This window comes from Portunus trituberculatus, chromosome 15 (genome assembly GCF_017591435.1).
Source record: "Portunus trituberculatus isolate SZX2019 chromosome 15, ASM1759143v1, whole genome shotgun sequence".
In the NCBI taxonomy this organism is placed as follows: Eukaryota; Metazoa; Arthropoda; class Malacostraca; order Decapoda; family Portunidae; genus Portunus; species Portunus trituberculatus.
The window spans coordinates 17,866,129-17,888,575 of record NC_059269.1 but is presented as its reverse complement, the minus strand read 5'-3'; the positions used below and the strand labels follow the sequence as shown (position 1 = coordinate 17,888,575).

The 22,447-nt window shown below is 43.0% G+C and overlaps 1 protein-coding gene across 2 annotated transcripts in view; it reads right to left on the bottom strand.

Moving 5' to 3' along the window:
• LOC123504312 (semaphorin-2A-like) overlaps nt 1-22,447 on the bottom strand; it is a 558,274-nt gene that overhangs the window by 18,937 nt on the left and 516,890 nt on the right. The gene's annotated exons all lie outside the window — the stretch shown is intronic.

Genomic DNA, 22,447 nt, shown 5'->3' with positions numbered 1-22,447 from the left:
GGGAGCCTCTTAACTGTTTTTCCTCTAGTCCTATTTAGGGGCGTCCTTCACTGCTCCCAATATGTAAATGCACCACCACCACCACCACCACCACCACCACCACCAATATCATCACCAACAACAACACCAACAGCAACAGGAACGGAAGCCCCTCCCAGCACCCACCCAGCATTCTGAACCACCATGTAAATCCAATGAATTTTAATGGCGCCAACTGCAGCATCATCACCACCACCAGTGCCCAGGCAGCGGCGGCTCCAGAGGTATTCCCATCATTCGCTCCTCCCATCTCATCAGAATAGAGTCCACCATTATCTGTATATAACTCTCGCTACCTCCAGCTACCTGAGTCCTGCGGTAGCGCCACCTAGTCGTTCCCTTTTATTGTGGCCACAGGGCACGTAACAGCCCGGCCAGATGTTTGTTTAATGGAGCACAGACGCACTTGGTCATGGCGGGGAGTCGCTTGATTCCCAGGTGAACGCTGCTACTGGCGCTTCTCACCTGTGGGAATGTAGCATGTAGCGTCATGGTCAGTAGTTCAGGAACACACAAAACTACACTGACTTCCAGTGCGTTTAGCGAGTTTCCCTGAATCCTAAGTTCTCTGATCTACTAAGCGTCATTCGAATGTAGGATTCTTAGAGTGTCAGTACTTGTGTGATGTACAAAGCAGTGTTTTTCTCAATCAAATATAAGGAGACTGTGAGCAGGTAAGAGGAATTGGAAAATTAAAGGCACAGCAAGATGAAAATGAAAGCGAGTACAGGTTACTATACTAGCAGCCATGACTGTACGTGCAGGCAAAGAGGTACTGACGTGACGGATGGACAGCTGCATGAGTTAGCCGGGAAAGGGATCGAATGCAGAGTGAAAAGCATGATTAATTAACGGCCGAGTGAAATTCATTGGATTTCTATCCGTACGCTGACTGCGGGAAACAGGAATTGAGGAGCAAGCGAACTGGAAGTATTATAGCGCAATGATCCTCGTGCTACACAGTGAGCTGCGAAATTAGATGGTAGAGTGGAATGATACAGAGAACGATCACAGCGGAGATGAATTGGTGACTGGCGTGATCAGCTGACTGTGTGGGCGAAGCGAAACATACAGTGAATTATCTATTGTGAGTCAGAATAAAGTAAATATGCATATAATTGTAGTGGACGACTCACTGTAGATGAGTTTTAGTCGCTTAATCATGAATATCGTTTTCCCAGACTAAATAAAATCCTTAAATTGAAACCACGGACCGTGTTCTCAATTTTGGCCTCATATCTCGACTTATATTGACAGACTGTAGTTGTAGACGTTAATGACGCTTTTAGGAGATTTTTTTTTCCGTGACTAGTGATAGACTGACAAAAAAGAAGACTACAGATCACTAATGGGACAAAAGCAAGAAAAATACGAAAAAAAAAAAAACCAAGCAATTTTCTACAATAATTTCCGTGGCGTATGAAAACAGTCCTTATCAAACAAAGAAGCCTCACAAAAACATACACTAGAAATAAAAAAAATAAATAAGTAAAACAAAGAAAACTTGATACCGTAGAAATGATGAGGTTAACAACATTCACACTCACACAATTCATGAGAGAGAGAGAGAGAGAGAGAGAGAGAGAGAGAGAGAGAGAGAGAGAGAGAGAGAGAGAGAGAGAGAGAGAGAGAGAGAGAGAGAGAGAGAGAGAGAGAGAGAGAGAGGACGGAAAGCACTAAACAACACCAGCTAGACAAAAAAAGTGATATATTACTCTCACTTTGCTAGTTCGACAAATGCACCACCTTCATTATAAAACTCTGGTGACACTTTTTAATCATAATGAACGGTGTGGTATGTGTGTGTGTGTGTGTGTGTGTGTGTGTGTGTGTGTGTGTGTGTGTGTGAGAGAGAGAGAGAGAGAGAGAGAGAGAGAGAGAGAGAGAGAGAGAGAGAGAGAGAGAGAGAGAGTTTCAAAAGAGTACAAATAAGATAAAAACAAAAATAAAACCAACCCAGCTACACACACACACACACACACACACACACACACACACACACACACACACACACACACACACAATTTCGGGGTAACACACAGCAAGAGTCACTGGTCACATCACCCATAAACGACACACACACCACCACATGCAGACCAGTTACACTCACTCTCATACTCTCAACATGGGCAGCGAACAATTTCTTTCTTTTTTTTCCACGCCATTTGTTTATGTATGTCGCATATGTCCCGCGTATGTATGCATGCATGACGGCTTAATATGCATGCAAGTTGGTGAGAGAGAGAGAGAGAGAGAGAGAGAGAGAGAGAGAGAGAGAGAGAGAGAGAGAGAGAGAGAGAGAGAGAGAGAGAGAGAGAGAGAGAGAGAGAGATAATATTACATCGTATCTCTTATCTTTGTTTCCATATCTAGTAACTTTTCTCGTAGTCTTTATCATCTCTAACTCCTGCAGGAAAATGAACTGCAAATCGTCGTTCTTACCCTTAAAATTTACTTGTATAAGAAAATATTAAACTAAAGGAAGTAACAATTTCGTTACCTTAAGTCCCTGATGTTTTTTTTTTTTTAACAATAGTCTATGTTAGTTACCGTTCTTGTTCGTATCACAAACTTCAATTCAATTTCTCCTCATTTCTAACTTCTACAGAAAGGTATTGTGTTCGTGGAAGTAACTTTTCGTGGTCTAAACTTTTCTGCTTCTTTTCTCACCTTCATCTCTTCCTACAAAATGCACTAAACTCCTGGAAAGTTAAAGTACACGATCCAATTTCTTCTCGTACTACGCTCCACCTTTATCTCCTCTCCGCCCTCCAGTATTCTTGTTCCTTCTTGTTCTGTGCCTCAACCAGGAACAGTCGTGCTCTACCGAGACGCTTCCCGCAGAGACTAGACCCTGCCAGGTGACATCCATCCTCGTCCTGACAGTTCTATTTACTGCCTTGCAGACCTTTGCTGCCAACCTGGATCACTCAAAGACAGCCAGTGTGTGTGTGTGTGTGTGTTAGATGATCAGAACTCAGTATGGTTGTTGGTGGCGTGTCACTAACAAGCTTTAGCATACGATTAGACATGTATAGATGAGTGGATGGATATACGTGTACATTAAATTAAATACACTACACACTGTATCTCATATCTCCCATTTATACTGAAGGATGTAAAGGACAACTTGAATATTCACTGCTTTCCCTACCTAACAAGCCTCTCGGTCCCGCCTCCGCACAACAATAGGAAGCAGGAGGCAAAACAAAAACGCAACGTCCCTATACATGCGCAGGGTCGGATCCTATTGTTTTTAGATGCAAATTAAAAGTGAAGAGTCTCTTGTGTCTCATCCTGATCCCTTGGGAAGCTCCCGGCAAGGGGATTAGAGAGAGAGAGAGAGAGAGAGAGAGAGAGAGAGAGAGAGAGAGAGAGAGAGAGAGAGAGAGAGAGAGAGAGAGAGAGAGAGAGAGAGAGAGAGAGAGAGAGAGACAGGAGGAGAAATTAAAAGGAGGAAAAGTAAAAGAAGAGATGGAGAAACAAGAGGAGGAGGAGGAGGAGGAGGAGGAGGCCTAACTTTTGCACAAGCACATCAGACACAGAGGTCACGATGGGAGGGAGGGAAGGGAGGGTAATTAATTAAGGCAGGTGAGGTTCGTGTTTGAAAAAAAGAGAAAAAGCGAAAAAAAACGAGAAAAAAGAAAAACAACTTCCTATTCAGAATTATGAGGTCAAGGTCATCTCTCTCTCTCTCTCTCTCTCTCTCTCTCTCTCTCTCTCTCTTCTCTGTGTTGATGAAAAAATAATTTGTCAGCACGTTATGAAAAAGTTATGCAAAAAATATCAATAAATTAATACATAAATTCAGAAGTTCTGTGTCTTTGTCTGTCTGTCTGTCTGTCAGTCAGTCAGTCAGAGTGTCTGTCTGTCTGTCTGTCTGTCTGTCTGTCTGTCTGTCTGTCTCTCTCTCTCTCTCTCTCTCTCTCTCTCTTATAATCACTTGCCTCACACTCGACACTCAACAGGCAAGGCACGTAGGGAAGGCAAGAGCGGAAACAGAAATATCACCTTTATATACTGTGGCGTAAACTTCGCGGTCTGCAAGTGCGTTCCCCGAGGCAGCTTTTGTTTCAGTCGTAAGGGTAAGGCGAAGATGGAGTCAGCCAAGCGTGTCCGGAAAATGATGAAGTAAGGTAGTGAGGAGTAAAGAATATATTGAGTATGTGTGCATGTATGTATGTATGTATGTGTGTGTGTGTGTATGGTGTTTGTTTTGGTTCGTTTGAGTTCTATTGTTGGTTTGCATTTGTTGTTTTAATGTTTTTTTTTTGGTGTATAAGGAGAACGATGAAGAGGAAAAGGAGGAAGAAGAGGAGGAGGAAGGAAAACAACAAGAAAAGACGTTTGAAATTATTTACCACATAAAAAGATAAGGTCATATTCTAAAACGCTTTCATTTCTCACCATATTTATTTTCCAAGGCCACAGAGATGATTAGCGGGGTTTTCAAGAGTGTTTCTCCAGTTAATAATGTAGAGATCTAGAACCGTAAAAAACACCTTAAAAACTGGTGTAAATGTAAATAAAGACTTGAAATAGTGGAGGTGAACCATAAAAGTGTTAATAGTAATCTCATCATGTGCATAAATCTTACAATACAAACCCAAATCATTAAAATAAAACACGTATTTTACTTCGCCAAAAACAAACATCGGAATATAAAAAAAAAAAGAGAAAAGTCACACCCTCACACGCACCCACACACACACACACACACACACACACACACACACACACACACACACACACACACACACACGAGTTCCCAAGGGTGACATCAGTCTAGATCAGTGGTGACTACATTAACACTTCGTTGATACCTCTCTCTCTCTCTCTCTCTCTCTCTCTCTCTCTCTCTCTCTTAGCAGTCGGCCTAACTTGGCATTACATACCATTATTACTAGCTGAAGTAATAATAGCTAATAAAAAGAAGGAGGAGGAAGGAGGAGGAGGAGGAGGAGGAGGAGGAGGAGGAGGAGGAGGAGGAGGAGGAGGAGGAGGAGGAGGAGGAGGAGGAGGAGGAGGAGGAGGAGCAGGAGATGTACCAAGAATAGTAAAAGGAAGGCCAAGGAAGTCTCTGTTGCTCGTGGTGTCCTCTGACTATTAATCATTATTCCCTCTGGTGGTGGTGGTGGTGGTGGTGGTGGTGGTGGTGTGTGTGTGTGTGTGTGTGTGTGTGTGTGTGTGTGTGTGTGCATGGGCGAGTGCGAGGAAACTTTAACTTTCTAGGAAGGGAGAACACTAAATATGCTGATGAGTCGAGAACTTACGAAAAAAAATGAAAGTAATTTTGGAAATGACGTTCTTCCTTTCTTTCAGTCACTCGCTATGCTACGTAGTGCATTGCGAGAGAGAGAGAGAGAGAGAGAGAGAGAGAGAGAGAGAGAGAGAGAGAGAGAGAGAGAGAGAGAGAGTATAAAACTATAGAAAGTTACACCAGAAGAACGCTAAGGTATAAAAGTTAACAGGAGCAACAATAAATAACAACACCAGCAGAAGGCGCAGACGACAGGCCACGTTCTCGCCCTCTCGCTCTGTCGCTCCCTCAGGCCCTGGGGACGAAGCTACCGGAATGAAGATTAATATACGGCGGAGGGTGCCGGTGGAGGCGCCCCAGGTGACCGCTGTCGTCAAGCTCTTCTTCCCTCTCCGCCTTCTTACATCTCTCAATCTCTCCTCTCCTTTTCCCTCTTCTTCGTTCCTTCCTTCAAGTCTTTCTCCATCTCCCTGTACACCCATACATCTTTCTATCTCCCCCTCACTCTCCCTCTCTTCCTCCCTCCTTCAGCCCCGTCATCGCCCACAGGAAGCCAGGAAGCCTCACCGTCACATCTTCACGTCGTCTTGTCGCAACCTAATCATCGCCTCAGAGATGAATGGTCTTGGCAGAGGTGGTGGTGGTGGTGGTGGTGGTGGTGGTGGTGGTGGTGGTGGTAGTAGTAGTAGTAGTAGTAGTAGTAGTAGTAGTAGTAGTAGTAGTAGTAGTAGTAGTAATAGTAGTAAAAGAGTAAAAATAGCAAAAAAAAAAAAAAACAAGGAGGAGGAGAAAGAAGAGAACACCACCACTAGCAACATCAACTACAAAGGCAGCAAAAAAAAAAAAAAAAAAAAAAAAAGTACATCACCAGTAGTAGTAGTAGTAGTAGTAGTAGTAGTAGTAGTAGTAGTAGTAGTAGTAGTAGTAGTAGTAGTAGTAGTAGTAGTAGTAGTAGTAGTAGTAACAGCAGCAGCAGTAGCAGTAGCAACAGCAGAAGTACCAGTTATAAGACTCAACGAAGAGGAAGAAGAAGGTGGACGCTGCGATGGTAACAATATTAGAGGTTGTCAGGGTTGGGGAGACGAGAGAGAGAGAGAGAGAGAGAGAGAGAGAGAGAGAGAGAGAGAGAGAGAGAGAGAGAGAGAGACTGGCGATGTACCCAAAACTCGTCCTGCCTGCCGCCGCCTCCTTGCTATTACTGCCCACATGAGTGTTTTCATAGCTGTTGTTGTTGGTACCAGTACTTGAAGGCACCACGAGCAAGTGTTTAAGTGAAGTTCCTGCAGCAATGTTAATTATACCCCCTACCCTGTCTCTCTCTCTCTCTCTCTCTCTCTCTGACACACATACACTGACGGACATTCACGTAGCTTCACACGCGGACGAGCGGGTGTCACGGTGCGGTGGTCAACAAAGAGACTCCCTTGAAACAAACTGCTTAACTAAACTCATGAAAAAAAGAACAATCGGGACTCGAACTCACGCTGCAGTAACTCGACAAGCCACCAGCCAGATAGCCAGCAGGGTCTGAACCAAGCCTGAACCTCCCACTCACAATTCCAGCCCTGCCAGCTCCCCCCAAACAGTCCCTAATGAAACTTGACAATACAACCTCTGTGGATCAAATAACTGCATGAAAGTGTCCCTGGGCAAAATGAGAGGGAGGATGCAACTTTTGTGTTTTGTGTTTTGTGTTGTATGTGTGTGTGTGTGTGTGTGTGTGTGTGTGTGTGTGTGTGTGTGTGTGTGTGTGTGTGTGTGTGTGTGTGTGTGTGTGTGTGTGTGTGTGTGTTGCTGTCATGGTCAGAAATATACAGTAACCATCTGCATTCACTTCCATTAATATATTTTTTTTTTTCATTTCTATCTCATGCCAAAGGTATCTGATTTTTTGCTCTGTTCATATAAGAGGGTTGCCATTTAAAAATAACACAAAATATATATAAAAAAAAGAGGTCCAAAAGAAAAAAAAAATAGCTGGCAAAATCTGAGAAAAATGTTTTGATGCGCTAATAAAACCTTGGAAAATCTGATAATAACTATATTCTTAACCTAATCACTATCACTGACAACCTATAAATCTTGAGTCACCAGTTGTTAGTTAGAATAGAGGAAATAAAGATAGAGTTTTAGCAGATTATAGTCACTAGTCTAAGGATGATTTTTAAATATAACCTTACGATATATAGGGCAAAATTTGACAGAGGCTTTGATAGGGGGAAAAAAAAAGAGCAGATCGGAGGACTTAAGAACGAGAGGAAAACAAAAAACACAGTGGACCCAAGCCGAGAAAGTTTCCCGATTCGTAAGCCTGACTGTTCTGTATACTTTCGTCTTGGCAAGGTTTTCTCTACGTCTGTGCACTTATCATGTTTGCTTCATTGATTGGTATGACGTATGTACAAGTGTGAGTGAGTGTAGCAGTGTTATTGATTACGAGTTTAATTATTATTAGCCTTTGTCTCGTCTCGTCTCTCTCTCTCTCTCTCTCACTGGACAAAGTTATTCACTCTGATATTTACCACAAAGTTAAGTACATACTCCATCAGACGTGAACAGCATTAACTGTACTAACTTTTTTGCTATTTTAACAGTAACTTTGCTATGCCGTGTTCCTCGATTGCTGTTCGGCCCATGAAAAGTTTACATGTCACACTGAGGAGAAAATAAGGTATACAAGTTTCTCGGTCCCACTCCAAAAGGAACGTCGTAGTTGAATCACTATTTACTTATCTCTTTATAATGTCAGTATACACATCACTTGTCACGTTACACAACAGTTCTTTATTAAAACGAAGCACTCGAGTTTGGTGCATGTTCAGAAACGCTTTGTCAAAACAATTTCCGAAGACCACAGAAATGAATTAGTCAAGCTCTCATGGGTGTTTTTCCTGATGAAGATGCAGAATCATTGTTAAACTATCACTGAAATCATGAAAACCTAAAATCTTCAACTACAGTACGTTAAAAACTAAACCAGTCGAGGAAAGACAGTGAAATGTTGGAGAATACGGTACAAGATCCAGCCGTGAATGAGGGAAGCTGAGATCCGTACAAGGCCACATCTCGTCAAACATAAGCAGTATAGGAGGTGGTGAGTTCGATCCAGCCTTTGTTGTGTTCTTTTATTTACACGCAACCTTTCAGAAACATGCGATCATGATGGGTGCCACTTAATATTTCCGGATTCAGCGTTCACGCCTAAGTAATGCATGAGACACAAACTCGCGAGACTCTACATGAGGCAGACAAGAGGTGCCTCGATGCCTCGCCCGGCAGCGATCACACTTCTCAGCGTAGAGATAAAACGTAACATGATTAATTGTACCCGGCAGAAATAGAAGCTTAATTGGACGAAGGATCAAGGCAACTTTACATTTCGCAGTTGTGACGAATATACAACAGTCCAAGTAAGTAATCCCGTGCAGAATAATCTCCAATCATCTGGGACTTCGTTGCGTGGTCTCTGCTACACAGGGAGGGGATTTAATGAAGCACAGAAGTGATGCTTAATTGTGGTGAGCGAATACCAAATATCAAAAGCCACGGCTATATATGAAAATTTTGAAAAAAACGTCTATTTGAACCAAGCAATTATTGTAAGCTGGATTTCAAAGGGAAGTGTGCGAATAGGAAATACCAAAATAGGGAGAATCTTTATTTGAACCAATCAGTCACTATACATTGAAATTCATATGAATGAAGTCCAGAGTTAACATTTTTCCGGAAAATATAGTTGCACGAAAATTTTCTCCTTTCTACATTCAGTGGTCTCATAATTCAATTACACAAGCTGAACAGAATAATTTTGAGTCGCCCTAAACAAGTTGCATGAGATGAATCAAACGATGGATACAGAAAGACTTGGACTGTCCGCTCCTGCTATTTGCTTTCAAAATCACATCTCAAAACTCCATCTGACCACTTTGAGAAATCATAGAAACATTCTGAACTGAGAGGAAATTAACTACAAACATAGAGAGATTAGGACTACCTGATCTCTCCACATGCTACCAAGGGTGTCTTTCTAAATACTTCTAAAACCAACCCTCTTATCTGACGAGAGACAATACCAATCAAAACGTTAAAGATGAAAGCAATAAGAAGCTAAAGAATAAGAGTAGTTACCGGTCACTCTGATCTCCAACTAACCATTGCCGGCGAGCTCAGTGAATTTAGAAAACAAGATTGAGCTGAATAGTTTTCCTAACCATGACTAGCTGCCTGTCTACGCGTCTGTCTGTCTACTGGCCTGTCTGGAGCTTTTCCTTGCTAAATCCTTCACCCTTAGGTTCTGTTCTTGTGTGGGAAGAAGGTAATCCGCATCGTAAATTCGTGCGATTCAAACTGGAGAGGAAAACAGATTCACAGGCGAGTGTGTCGTATAAATAGGAAGCCGATGTCGCCAATCAGTGTTGCGAGGTGTGAGAGGCTGCGCTGGGAGGGAGAGGGGATAGGCTCGCTCATTCACACACCAACGCACTCACCACTTTATCCCAGCGCCAGGCAGTTGTGTGTCCAGTAGATGAGTCTGTATTCCTTTTTACGAGTGTTCTATTATTTTAGCGAGTGTTGTGTTATTTTTTTTTTATGCTTTTGAGGTGTTATGGTTTTATTTACAGATTTTTTTCATATATTTCTTGCAGGGTTTGTTTTTTAGTGCTTTATTTCTTGCATTTTTCAATTAATTTTCTCTATCACACACACACACACACACACACACACACACACACACACACACACACACACACACACACACACACACACACACACACACACACACACTTGTAAATGTCCTCAGAACCGTGGTATTGAATGGACAACTGGATTCGTATGTGTGTGTGTGTGTGTGTGTGTGTGTGTGTGTGTGTGTGTGTGTGTCAGGTGTGGCCCAAGACAGGTGTGGTGCTTGAAAAGGTGACTCCGCAATGCACTGAGGAGAATATCAACTATTCGCCCGGCCAGACTACCACCACCACCACCATCACCATCACCACCACCACCACCACCAATGTTCACCGCCAGGGGGTCCCACGCTCTGCTGCACACTCGACCTACCACAGGAAGTTCCGTCAGTTCGATGTGATCCGCATATATTCATTCACCTCTCCACTGATCATCTCTACGACCCTTGAAAAGAAAACCAAAGCGCTTAAAAATACGAAACTCTGCTAAACCGAACAAGGAACCAAGTGGATGAAAGAAACTAAATATAATAGTTCTAGGAGTGGGAGTTCGAGTAGCATTGTGGTGACTAGGCCGCTAGATGAAAAGAAACGCAGGATAAAGAATAGAAGAGAAGAGAAGCCACTGTTGGAATGCTGCAGAAGGCCATGAAGGGACCAGCGAGACACTACAAGGAGAAAGATGACGATGCTGAGAACTTTATACTGAAACACCTCTATACGCTACACTTCCACTACTTCCATGAGGCTCTACTCGATGCTAACTTGGCTTTTAGAGTGGCTTTATAAATCTAGTGATAAATTAGCAAGATTTCTACATAATTAACTGGTGAAATACTCTTAAGAATCAGGCTTATTGTCTCAGTGGCCTTCAAAAAAATAGTCATGGAAAGAGAGCAGATCGTTTCAGAATATCGGTTTGAGTGCGAGGAAGGACGGAGGAAGCCACAAAGACTCAGTAAAGGGGAGCAGTGGTGGAATACAAGGTGGAGTCATTCGTCACAGGTCTAATGCGCTATCTGACGTTTTAAGCAAATTAGGTCGTCCGCCGTTTGTCAGCCGCGTGCCATTGATTCTTCTGACGGGACTCCAGCGGCGACCAGCTGACTGAACGACTCGTAATGATAATGAATTGGAAACATGTATACATATGTGTGGATACGAATAGCAAAGGCTTCCCAGGCCAGTGAGGGTGAGACGAGGGATTCATAAAAGGATGAGTGTGGGGGATAGAAAAAAAAATAATGTTGCGGGTTTTGATGAGGAGGTAAAGTAAAGAAGAAAAGAAAATGGAAATCTAGTGGTTGACTTTAGTTGGTACCATGAAAGATGATGAGCCGTCTCTCTCTCTCTCTCTCTCTCTCTCTCTCTCTCTCTCTGGGACTAATATTTTCTTTTTTCTAGTAGGGAAGGTTCTATTTCAGCGAAGGTACCGTAATTTCTGAGGCCAGATGAGGAAAGATGAGGAGGATACGTACACACACACACACACACACACACACACACACACACACACACACACACACACACACACACACACACTCTCTCTCTCTCTCTCTCTGTGTGTGTGTGTGTGTGTGTGTGTGTGTGTGTGTGTGTGTTCAAAAACCTGCGCCCCTGACCTTCACCATCATCACTACCACCACCACCATCACCACCACCGCCTCCCCAGCAGCAGGAGTCATCAGTCATCACCGCGGCGGCCTGACTGGGTTCCTTGGGCTAAAGTGGAGGCAGGAAGAAGCTCGGAAAATGAGTTGAAGCTTCGTTGCTGACAGGTTTCCCTTTGGCGGAGGCGGAGGAGGAGGAGGAGGAGGAGGAGGAGGAGGAGGAGGAGGACGGAGGAAGAGTAGGAGGAGGAGAGATTCTACTGTACCCAACTATTTTTTCTATTTTACTACTCTCTCTCTCTCTCTCTCTCTCTCTCTCTCTCTCTCTCTGTGCGCAAATAATCGATACTAATTACTTGAAATAATAACATCAGTGCTTAGTGTTATCTCAGATTGTTAAGATAATGTTAACAATTAATCTCAGTCTCCCATTATGCATGCATGTAACGTAAGAACTTTCTGTCTAACTGGTCTATAAATAATTGATACTCCTTAAACTACTAACTGATAAGATGAGTGTGTGCTTTATATTATTCGCTGACTGCGTGTCTTGAGGGAACAATGGTCGAGGGGGGGAATGAGGAGTCTTCTTACTTTACTATCCTGTTTTGATAATGCTAATGAGGAGCTGGAAGAGGGTCAACGTGTCTAAGTGCAGAGAAAAAATAGGAGGTGAAGGATCTTTTTTGCTTTTCTATCCTGCGGTCACACCACTAGAGCAAGCGAGGAAGAACAGTAAGCGAGGGGGAAGCCTTCTTACTTTCCTATCCTATTTTCATACTAGTGAAGAACAAGACAGAGGAAGCAATGGGTGAGGAGGAGGTCTTCTTACTGTTCTACCCTCCTATTTTCATACTAGTGAAGAACAAGACAGAGAGCAATGGGTGAGGAGGAGGTCTTCTAAATGTTCTACCCTTCTTTCTTACCACTAGTGAAGAAAAGAGAGAGAGGGAGGAGAGAGCGGGAGAGAAGCCTTTTTACTGCCCTATCCTATATTATGGCAGGGAGGAGGTGCAGCATAAAGTAATGAGCAAGGAACACATACAGGAATAGCTTCATTACAAACCAACAACCTTAATGCTATCAGATGCCCTTCGGTTCATTCCCCTTCTCCTGCTCCTCCTCCTCCTCCTCTAGCTCCTTATCCTCCTATTCCTCCTTCTCCGTCTCTCTCCCTTCTCTCTATCTCCTACTCCCGCTCCCTCTCTCCTCGCCACACGTCGCACCAATCATACCAAACACGACTCTTGAATAGGCAATTTACGACACGTGATTTCATTACTTCATGCGGTGAGTCGTGCAAGTGGCGGCCTCCCCCTCACCTTCCCTCTCATCCACGCCGCTCACACAACCCTCTTCAGCATCCACGCTCTCAATTGCTTCCTTCAACCATGCAAGGAGGAAGCAAGAAGGAAAACTAATGATAAGATAAACATTTTGCTTTCTCCTCACTTTCCCTCTCATCTACGCCGCCCACACTATCCACTCCAGCATCCACACGCCCTCAATTGCTTTCTTCACCCATGCACGGAGGAAACAAGAAGGAAAACTAATGATAAGATAAATATTTTGCTTTCTCCTCACTTTCCCTCTCATCTACGCCGGCCACACTACCCTCTCTAGCATCCACACGCCCTCAATTACTTCCTTCAACCATGCAGGGAGGAAACAAGAGTAACTAATGATAAGAGTGAATATTTTGCCTTCCCTATCACCTTCTTTCTCATCCACACCATCACAATACACCCTCTATCATCCACACATCCTCTTGGTGATTATGAGCAAGGAGGAAACTACAAGGAAAACTATTAATAAGAAGTGTATAGTTATTTTTCTTATCCAAACACTTTAACGTTCCTCAATATTGTCCGATACACGTGTTTTCTTACTCTCTCCCTTGGACAGGAGTACGAGTATAGGAAGAGAAATGGAAGGAAGACTATTTAGATTAACTCCCGTCAGTACTGGGACGCCGCTTTTATATCATGAGTTTTGGGTATGATTAGACGATTTTATTGACATTAGGAAGAGTGTATGGTGGTCAGAAGATTAATGGCCAGAGTCTTTAGTATTTTAATCCCCACATAACTTTCTGAAGCTGTAAAAAATCGTTAAATAGAAGGCAGAATGAATATGAAAACGCGCCCTGGTACTGAAGGGGTTAATGTAATGCTGCACTCTAACGCTCTTGCCGTCTATGGACATACGTGTGTGCTTGTGTTTATACGGTACACTTATCTATATTCATGCAGCTTCTGTTATATATCTTTATTTGTATTCATCTACATATGCAGCGTCGGAGATAAACACACACACACACACACACACACACACACACACACACACACACTCTCTCTCTCTCTCTCTCTCTCTCTCTCTCTCTCTCTCTCGTTACCCACTCTTATTCAACCATTTTTCTATATTTCTCAATCATCTATTCTTTTATTCCCCTATCATCTCTCTCTCTCTCTCTCTCTCTCTCTCTCTCTCTCTCTCTCTCACCCAAGCCAACCACACGCCCTACCACGACATTCCTTTCTCTTGCAGACACCTGGCATGTGGACGACTGCCCTTACCTCCCCTTCTTCTCCCTCCATCACGGCTAAGCACCTTCCCTCTCGCCTCTCCCTCCTTCGCTTACCCTTTCTTGTCCCTCCTCTCCTCCTTTCCACCGAGCAATCTTCGCTTAGGAATACTAAACGCAGTCTTCTTCAGGTATATAGTCTTGCTTCTAAGCTTCCTCCTCCTTCTCCTTTGCCTTCTCGACCTTCTCTGTTTGTGGTGATATACACTCGTATGTAAGTAACACTGAAGAAGTATACTTGGCAGCTTTACTTATGTTCAATTGTTCTTCTGTGTCTTTAAATCATCTCTCTCTCTCTCTCTCTCTCTCTCTCTCTCTCTCTGATGAGGTAATGGTAGTCTTTCTATCGCGCCTTCTGTCTACTCAGTGAACCAATGAACCGCTTCGTCTTAAAGGGTTTTCTGAGTTTCAAGGTAAAAGGAAAGGTAGGAAAGATGGAAGGAGGGGGAGAGGGAGGGGAGGGAAGGAGAAAGAGGGAGAGAGCGATGGAAGGGAGGGGAATGAAGGTGAGTGGGTGAATGAGTTGATGGAAAGAAGGAAGGAAGGATGGAAGAAGAAAAGAAGTGTGATTAAAGGCAAATTAGGGATGTGTACGTGTATGGATCTCTCTCTCTCTCTCTCTCTCTCTCTCTCTCTCTCTCTCTCTCTCTCTCTCTCTCTCTCAGTTTACGCTCATTACTCTTTCTTATTTCTCTTTTTTTCTTAATCTCTTCTCGTCTTTCTTTTTTTGTTTAAATTATCTCTCTTATTTCCATCTTTCCCTCATTCTCGCTCGAGTTTTTTTTTATTGTCTTAATTAGCGTATTCCTTTATCATTCTTTTTCTTTTTTCTTCCATAACCTTCTCTTGTTTCTCTTCCTTCCATTCCCCTTCCTCTACATTCTTTTCCGGCTTTCTGCTTACCTTGTTATTTATTTTTTTCATTCTTTCTATTATCTTCTTTTCTCCTCCTCTTTAACCTTCCTTTTCCTCTTCACTTTCTCATTCCTCTAATTCCTTTTTTATTCCTTTTCTTTTTCCCTCGTACTTCTTCTCTTGTCCTTTTACTTCTATTTCTTTCTTATATTATCTTGTTTTCCTACTCCCTTCATTCATTTCTTCCCTTCTTGATGCTATTTTCATTTTTATATATTTTTTCTCTTCTCTTCATTCGTTCATCTCTCTTTTCCCTCTCCGTTTCTTCTGTTTCTCTCTTCATCCTCCTATCACTCCATATCTTCCTTCTCTCATTCACTGCTACTTCCTCTCCCTCCTCTTCTTTATCTTCCTCATTTATTTCACTTCTCCCTTCTCTCTTCCTCCTTCCTTATCTTGTTCCTTCTCTCCCTTACTGGTACTTCCCCGCCACTAGTCCTTCCCTCCTGCCAGTGCTCTCCTCTTCCCTCAGGCGGGCCAGGCAGTGCCCAACAGTGCCCACTTGACATTCAAGTCTTGTGCTGCCGCGGGTTCTCACTGTAGCATAATAATGTCTCTATTAAGAAGACAACCTGAGGGAACACTGCCCGCCCGCCCAACTTACCACTACCACCTCCTCCTCCTCCTGTTCCTCCTCCTCTCTGAATCTACCTTACCTACCTCCACCCTATATTCCCTACGGCCCATCATCTCCTCCATCTTCTCTCACCGTCCTTCCCTCATCTCCATTTTCTCCTCATCTTCCTCTTTTCCTTTTGTTTTTTTCTCGTTTTTATCTCTTTGCTCTTTCTTTTCTTCCTTCGTTTATTTTTTTTTATCTTCACTTCTGCATGGTTTTATGTATATTTTTTTCTTCTTCCTTGCTTCTTTAAATTTTATTCTTTTCTTCCTTTTCTTTGACAACATCCAACAATATGCACATTTCCCTTTTTTTTTCCCCTTCCGGCGGCAAAGATTACACATTAATTTTTCATATTTTTCTAATTCCTTCCTCTTTTTCACCACATCCTCCTTAAAAAATCACAAATAAAACTACATCTAACAATCGTTTTTTTTTCTTCCTCAATCACTTCATCTTATTTCTACGACACCTGACAATTTTTCTTCGTTCATTATTCACACAACCTTCCTTACTTCATTCTACTTAATTTCAGAATACTCTCCTCCTTCTGCTCCTTCTGCAGGAATGTGTTGGCAAAGGTGACGCAGCGGTGATGCATCCTTGCCGCTTTTACTCACTCTCCAGTCATGCGCGTAGCGAAGGAGGGAGGGAAGAGAGAGAGAGAGAGAGATGAGGAAGGAAGGGAGAGGGAGAGAAGGTAAAAGAGGTGACAAAGGTAGGAAAGAGAGGACAGGATGGGCTGGGCTGGAGAGAAGGAAGGAGGGAGAAGACGAGAGAGGAAGGGAAGGTGTAAGAGGAATGAACGTGGAGAGAAGAAAGAGAGAGGGAGGAAGAATGGGAGTAGGTACGAGGTGGTGGAGGAGGAGGAGCAGGAGGAGAGGGAGAGAAGGGAGGGAAACAAAAAATGTCACTACTGCCTCCCACTTCTCTCCCCCCTCCGACTAACCCAACACAGATAATTGCACACACCCACAAAAAAGACGATGATTTGGGAAATGAGAAAGGGGTTTGGGTGGGAGGAGGAGGAGGAGGAGGAGGAGGAGGAGGAGGAGGAGGAGGAGGAGGAGGAGGAGGAGGAGGAGGAGGAGGAGAAGGAGATGGAGAAGAAGAAGAAGAAGAAGAAGAAGAAGAAGAAGAAGAAGAAGAAGAAGAAGAAGAAGAAGAAGAAGAAGAAGAAGAAGAAGAAGAAGAAGAAGAAGAACCACAATCACCACCACCAGACAACACAAGATAATAAAGAAGAAAAAAAAAGAAAGAATCAGCCGAATTGGAAGAACAAGGAGAGAGAGAGAGAGAGAGAGAGAGAGAGAGAGAGAGAGAGAGAGAGAGAGAGAGAGAGAGAGAGAGGTGGTAAGATAGACAAGGATGCAGGTGAGCAGGTGGGGGACAAAGTAAGCGGCAGGTAGGAGGTGGTGGTGGTGGTGGTGGTGGTGGTGGTGGTGGTGGTGGTGGTGGTGGTGGTGGTGATTCTCAAGGTCACACAACACTCCTTCAAATGTCTCGTAGATCTTCCTTCTTTCCTTCCTTCCTTTTTCATCTTTCCTTCAATATCTTCCCTTACCACATCGCTAACGTGTCACAAATCCTCCTTATTTTCCTTCCTCTCTTCTATCTTTTCATTTTTCTCCTTTTCTCCTTCCTCGTTCGTTCTTTTCCTTACCTCACGACTCGTAATGTCTTTTTTTTTCTCCTCCTTTTCTTCCTCCAGGTCTCTTCCATCGTGGAGGTTCGTAAGCTTCTTTGCTAATGCTCTTTGATAATGTCTGGGTCTTATGTCTCATTTCTTCACGGTATTTACTTTTATTATTATCATTTCGTACATACAAGACTCCATTTTTATTTCTATTGCTTCACATCTCCTTTCTTCTTTGATTTACTTTGTTCCATACGTATGTACAACTTTTATCTTTCTCTAATTTGTCTCTTTCGAAAATGTTGCTCATCTTTATTTTTTTCTTAGAAATGCACGTATCTACTCTAAAAACAAATCGTCTTTTTATACACTTTATTTATCTATTTTATTTTCATTAACCATCGCACGTCTCAAAAAATGGCGCGAATACGAAATGAAACTAAAATGAATTATGCAAGACACGGGGGGTGATCATAACGAAAGAGAACCACCGACTAAGTCATAACAAAACACACTAACACAAATTCCCACTGCAGTCTTTAGGGAAACAGATGCAAATTTCCGGCGTCGCCTTGTCCGCCTTAGTGTTCCCAATGCACAGAATACTTTAGCCAGAAAGAAAATAACATACGCGTTTGAATGTAACCCAACTGCATCTCCTCTCCTTTCCTCGCTATTTTATCTTCCTTTCATATTCACTATTCTTTTTTTTTCTTTCCCCGAGTCCATCTGTCATTCATTCCCCCTTCCCTTCTTTCTTTCCCTTCCCTTCCGCCTTCTTTTTTCTTGTCTCCTTTCATCTCGTCACAGTCCACATCCCTTTCTCTCATCTCCCCTCGCCTATCTTCTTTCTTCTCCCTCCCTTTTTTACACGTCACCCTTTCCTTTCTCCTCCCTTCCCTTCTTCTCTTTCCTTCGTTCTCCTTCTTCTTCTGTTTTCCCTTCCTTTCATCTTGTCACGGTTAACATCCTTTTCCTCATCTCCTCCTTTCATATAATTTTTTGTCCTCCATTTCACATTTCGTTCTACCCTTTCTTCTCCTGGCTTTTCTTATTTCCTTCCCTTCGTTCTTTTTCTCTTTTCCTTTCCCCTTGTTACAGTTTGCGTCCATTGCTTTTATCTCCCTCTCGTATCTTCTTTCTCCTAATTCTCACATCGTCCTTTCCTCTCTCCTCCTATCCTCCTTAAGCTATCCCCACCCTTTTTCTCTACTTCTCTCTTTCTCCTCGTATTATCTCCTCTCACTCCGTCTCAATTTATCCCTGTTTCTTCTGATCTTCCCCTTTACTTTCCTCATTTTGCCACAATATAGCAGCATTATCCTTCCTCTTGGTTACGCTTCTCCTTTCCCTGAGAATCGCTCGTCTCTACATGGCCAGCCTTGACCCAGAGTGAGGAATGAGAGAGCAGAGATCGACTGGCTGACTGACTGCTGTTTACTTCTTCTCGCTAACCATCAGTAGATTAATTGATCCCTCATTTGCTCACACCTTATTTGATAGAGATTAGAGATTAGAGATTAGAGTAGAGAGTAGAGAGAGAGAGAGAGAGAGAGAGAGAGAGAGAGAGAGAGAGAGAGAGAACGTCCAACTGCAGACAGAGAATCATTCAAATTTATGACACGATTAGGAAAGAGGAGGAGGCGGAGGAGGAGGAAAATGAGGAGGAGGAGGAGGAGGAGGAGGAGGAGGAGGAGGAGGAGGAAACAACAGAACAACCTTACACGTCAGTTTGTAGACAACATAAGTTTTTCTCCTCCTCCTCCTCCTCCTCCTCCTCCTCCTCCTCCTCCTCCTCCTCCTCCTCCTCCTCCGCCATTGCAGCTCCTCATCTCCATTCACTGTAGGTCTGGAGGAGGTGGTCAGACAGCATCACCAGGTAAAAAAAGGTAAAACAAAAAGGCAAAAAATGTACAAAAGATGACGAGAACTAGACTAAAGTGAGAGATGAAAAATTAGAGGAAACATGGACCTTTGTGCCCAGCGGTGCGTGAGAGAGAGAGAGAGAGAGAGAGAGAGAGAGAGAGAGAGAGAGAGAGAGAGAGAGAGAGAGAGAGAGAGAGTGTGTGTGTGTGTGTGTGTGTGTGTGTGTGTGTGTGTGTGTTTCGTTCCTCGAATTCTCTCACACGACACTTTTTTTTATGACATTGAAGGAACTTGTTTGACAAAATTAGGTGTTTTTTTGTTCCTCTTCTTTTTTTGTCTTCATTTTTCTTTCTTTCTTATTTTTTCTCCTTTCAGTTCAATTTCTTTTTACAAAACTGCAAACAAGTAAAGGCTAACCACTCGTCCTTTTTGCGTGATCATGTTTTTATTTCCTTCAAATTATTTCTTTTATATATATTTTCCGTTTCTCATTTGTCTTCTTTTACTTTTGTTTCTTATTTCCGAGCTCTGTTATTTTCTATTCCTTATTTCCTCTCTCATATCTTCCTTTATTTTGCTTTCTCTAACTCTCCTTTCATTTCTTGTCTTTCTTCCATATCCTCCTGCTATTGATATTTACTGCAGAGGAGGATAAAAGGAGAAGAAAAGGAGGAGTAAGAGGAGGAGGAGGAAGACGAGGAGGAAGAGGAAAAAGAAGCCAACGATCACCATGAACATCAACACCACTACCATCAGTACACGTACCATCACCACCACTACCATCACCACCACCACGATCACCACCCCTATTACCTCAACAAATCAATCAATTTCATACATTCCACATGAGTTACTGACAGAGTTAGCGACGCAGTTAACACTTCAAAGCTTTTATACTTTATTAAACACATCACATCACCACCAGCACCATCACTACCACCGCCAGTAACAGTAACAACGTGTATCAGTTAATGCTCATAACTGCAATACAATAACCACAACTACTGCTACTGGGAGTTACTGCAATAGTCGTTGAGTGTTAGTATTACAGATAGGTGGCACTGTGACCACCACCACCATCACCATCAAAAAGGACAGGGATGTGGTGATGGAAGTGGTAATAGTGGTGGTAGTGCAAATAAGCTAATTCACTTTTGTTTCCCCTACACACACTACACGTCAATGATCACCACCACCACCATCACTACCACCTTACTTCCCCATTCTAATTTCTTCCATCTATACACTCCACATACAAGCTCTCTTTATGGACAATATTCTCAAACTCTTCCACATCACATCGTATCTCCCTTACTTCTGATAGACTCTAATTGAAATGATGCGATTTTAATGATAATTATGATTCCAGTAACAAATTGGCAAGCTTTCTACATTATGAACGTAAAAAAACTCTTGAGAATACGATTAATCATCCCTGTGGCCTTTGAAAGCAGTCTTATGATAGAGCAAAGCGCTTATGAGTTCAGGATTAAGTTCTCTGCGGATTAAACGCCATCATTGTTATTAGATTTAGCAGCTGCAGACCACCACCTCGGCGCCCAATGCCCCAATTATTGTTCCCTGTGGTCTGTGTGAATCTCTATGCAAATTGTCCGTCTGTCTGTCTGTCTACACATAATAGCGTGTCTGCATGTCTCTGTCCCTCTGTCTGTTATCCGTCTGTCTCTATTTGCGTCAGTGTCTGCATGTTCTTACGTGTACATATATGTGTGTGTTTTTACTTTCTCTCTCTCTCTCTCTCTCTCTCTCTCTCTCTCTCTCTCCACATGGGATTGCAATCGACGTGTGAACGACTGTTGTTGAGAGAGAGAGAGAGAGAGAGAGAGAGAGAGAGAGAGAGAGAGAGAGAGAGAGAGAGAGAGAGAGAGAGAGAGAGAGAGAGAGAGAGAGAGAGAGAGAGAGAGAGAGAGAGAGAGAGAGAGAGAGAGAGAGAGAGAGAGTGTACTGTGTTGTTTGTGGGTGTGTAATTAAACTGTGCATGCAAGCCTGTCTGTCTATCTGTGTGTGTTTGTGTGTGTATATACACGAGCACGCGCTTGAAAACACACCAAGACAAGCAGACGGCGAGTATGTGTAGCAACAATCAGGAGATCAAGGGTCAGGAGGTCACCAGCTGGTCTCGAGATGAAGCAGGAAACACACACTCTTGTCCTCGCTAAGTGACACAAGTTAGCAAAGCAAGAGAGGGCGAGAGAATGATGTAAATAAGACCACTAATAGTCGTAATCTCTTGAAGGCTGAGTAATGAGTTGAAGGTTGGCTAGACGGGGGTATAATGCTGAAAAGAGAGGGTGAGAGAAGGTGAAGAGAGGGTGTTAGATGTGATACTACTTAGCAAAGCGAGAGGAGAAGATTGATGTAAAGAAAAGTAGTAATTATCATTTGAAGACAGTGCAATGAGCAGAAGATTAGACAGGCGGTGGTATAATATTGAAGAGAGGCAGGGAGAAGGTAAGAAAAGCTACAAGAAGTGATACAAGTTAGCATAGCAAGAAGGGACAGATGTAAAGAAAAAATGGCAATAATCATTTGAGAGTTGCGCTGGAAGAAAAAAAAAAAAAAAATGGTTGGGTAGTGCGAGGTATAATGGTGAAGAGCGGCAGGGTGAAGCTGGGAGAGAGGCAGGGAGAGGATGAGCAGGGAGGACGAGGCACGGGGAAGGGGCGGGGCAAAACTACTTCGCCGGCAGCATGATCCGGGGTCGTCGCCCGATAGTTCTCTCCCATAATGCCCTACGCCCTGCCTCCCGCTGCTGCTGGCTGGACAGAGAGAGAGAGAGAGAGAGAGAGAGAGAGAGAGAGAGAGAGAGAGAGAGAGAGAGAGAGAGAGAGTATTAACTAACCATGAAATTGATAGACATGCCGAAGACAACAACAGTAATCAAAGAACAAGAGGAATAAGATGTAGCAGAGGAACATACGCCAGTTTAACCTAACCTAACGTAACAAAGAGATAACTTGTTGACTTAATACCTTTAGTACTAGAACGCATTTCTACTTTGGATTTTGGGTATGATTAGACGATTTTATTGACATTAGAAAGAGTCTATGAAGGTCAGAAGATTAATGGCCATAGTCTTCACTATTTTAATCCCCCACATTAGGTCTCTGAAGCTGTATAAAGTCACTAAATCGTAAGCAGATGAATAGGTTAATGTGTCATGGTACTGAAGGGGCTAATACCTCCGTCAGCGCCTTTAGGTTACTCTTCCT